This window comes from Triturus cristatus, chromosome 4_1 (assembly GCF_964204655.1).
Source record: "Triturus cristatus chromosome 4_1, aTriCri1.1, whole genome shotgun sequence".
Taxonomy (NCBI): domain Eukaryota; kingdom Metazoa; phylum Chordata; class Amphibia; order Caudata; family Salamandridae; genus Triturus; species Triturus cristatus.
The window spans coordinates 135,413,204-135,415,703 of NC_140585.1; the positions used below are offsets into that span (position 1 = coordinate 135,413,204).

At 40.3% G+C, this 2,500-nt stretch overlaps 2 non-coding genes across 2 annotated transcripts; both read right to left on the minus strand.

The window, feature by feature from the left end:
• Positions 1-149: 149 nt before the first annotated feature.
• On the minus strand, positions 150-222 carry TRNAR-CCU (transfer RNA arginine (anticodon CCU)). Its single transcript has one exon. It is a non-coding gene; the product is annotated as a tRNA-Arg (tRNA).
• A 1,515-nt stretch (positions 223-1,737) lies between these two features.
• TRNAR-CCU (transfer RNA arginine (anticodon CCU)) lies at positions 1,738-1,810 on the minus strand. The gene has a single exon. It is a non-coding gene; the product is annotated as a tRNA-Arg (tRNA).
• Between the last annotated feature and the right edge of the window lie 690 nt (positions 1,811-2,500).

A 2,500-nucleotide genomic window follows, 5' to 3' on the forward strand; every position in this document is an offset into this window, starting at 1 on the left:
GCAGTTTCAGAACACTAACATGACTGTGAAGTGTACACAAGTAAAATGGGACCGTTTCAAAGTACCTAATCCCTCATAAACTTCTGAGAGGAAGCATGTAATAAATCTACCTAATTTTCTGGAAAAGAAAGAGGGAGGATTTTTGTTATCACCTCAGATGGGACTTGAACCCACAATCCCTGGCTTAGGAGGCCAGTGCCTTATCCATTAGGCCACTGAGGCACACATGCATAGCTCTTTTCTAGAGGCATTATTTAAATGTATTCTATGGTCAGACACCGGTGTGTGCACACAGGGCATTTCTCACTTCTCTCTATAAGTAAACTTCCCATTTTCATCCTCTTCCATTCCCGACTTTAACGCTCTCTTCTATGCTATAATGGAGACTTTGCAATTTTAGCAAGTGGAGAGAAATTGGAGAACCACTTTCGACTCCACACTTCTTCTTCACTTACTTCTTTTCTCAATATACTGGGCTTAGAAAATGGTATCAAGCCATCCTTATCATCAGTAGGACACGGAAAGAGGCACTAAGTCTCCTAACCAAGTTCAACCACACTCTGCAACTTAACCATTGCACTACAAATTAGGCAACGGGGGCATCAGCAAAGGCAGCCAATGTGCCGATCCTTTATACATTTTGTGTAGTACTTTTCTTACTCGGAGGCAAAATCAGCACTTTAACTGCCCAAATCATACAGATTTTACACATGTAGCACTCTATGCACACATAGGCACACACCTTGCAGTTCTTCTACACACACTTAAGCTAAAAACCCATTCTGTCACGTCAAAATTCTGCAAACCTATTACATATTCAGTGCGTCGGCATAGAAGCACTTTTTAATGCCACTAAAATGCACAAGTAGTTAGACTGAAGATGCAACCTGAATGAGTTTACAGTATGTACTCCACTTTATTAATGATTAGTAATGAGAAAGTGAGGACTACAAGAGTATTGGAAAAGACTTTTTCCACTCTGAATGTAAAGCAGATTGTGTGACCATTGGCCAAAAACGACCACGAAGGAACTCGAACCCTCAATCTTCTGATCCGAAGTCAGACGCCTTATCCATTAGGCCACGCGGTCATCCGTCCACCTGAGATGATTTTTATCATGTAGGTGGTATGCATGGATGGAGAACATATTATTGAAAGGTATTCAGGTTTACATCCCATAGTGTTCTTTCAGCTCTTTTCGCTGGAAGCACTTTTTTGGAATCTATATATTGAGAATTTTATGAGTACGATATGCTTTTGTTTTCCTTTTTCCATACAAACCTCTTTCCTCATGAGTTTAAAGCTCATTTGTATGCTCTACATAGCTCTGGACGTTTCCAGACGTGGAGTGAAACTGTTTTGAAAGTAGTACAAATTGCTCCTTCCTGCATATGCTAATTTTTCACACTCACATAGGTTGTATAAGTTTTATGAATCCTGGCTTGACCTATTCAAGTAGCTGAAAGCCTGTCACCACCTCTAGAAACAAGATTCACACCAATCCAATTCATATCATTTTTTCCAAAGGAATATGTTCTGGCCGGTCGAAAATGCATCTCACAAAAATAGGCATTTAAGAATCTACTTTGCAGTTTCAGAACACTAACATGACTGTGAAGTGTACACAAGTAAAATGGGACCGTTTCAAAGTACCTAATCCCTCATAAACTTCTGAGAGGAAGTATGTAATAAATCTACCTAATTTTCTGGAAAAGAAAGAAGGAGGATTTTTGTTATCACCTCAGATGGGACTTGAACCCACAATCCCTGGCTTAGGAGGCCAGTGCCTTATCCATTAGGCCACTGAGGCACACATGCATAGCTCTTTTCTAGATGCATTATTTAAATGTATTCTATGGTCAGACACCGGTGTGTGCACACAGGGCATTTCTCACTTCTCTCTATAAGTAAACTTCCCATTTTCATCCTCTTCCATCCCCGACTTTAACGCTCTCTTCTATGCTATAATGGAGACTTTGCAATTTTAGCAAGTGGAGAGAAATTGGAGAACCACTTTCGACTCCACACTTCTTCTTCACTTACTTCTTTTCTCAATATACTGGGCTTAGAAAATGGTATCAAGCCATCCTTATCATCAGTAGGACACGGAAAGAGGCACTAAGTCTCCTAACCAAGTTCAACCACACTCTGCAACTTAACCATTGCACTACAAATTAGGCAACGGGGGCATCAGCAAAGGCAGCCAATGTGCCGATCCTTTATACATTTTGTGTAGTACTTTTCTTACTCGGAGGCAAAATCAGCACTTTAACTGCCCAAATCATACAGATTTTACACATGTAGCACTCTATGCACACATAGGCACACACTGCGCAGTTCTTCTACACACACTTAAGCTAAAAACCCATTCTGTCACGTCAAAATTCTGCATACCTATTACATATTCAGTGCGTCGGCATAGAAGCACTTTTTAATGCCACTAAAATGCACAAGTAGTTAGACTGAAGATGCAACCTGAATGAGTTTACAGTATGTACTC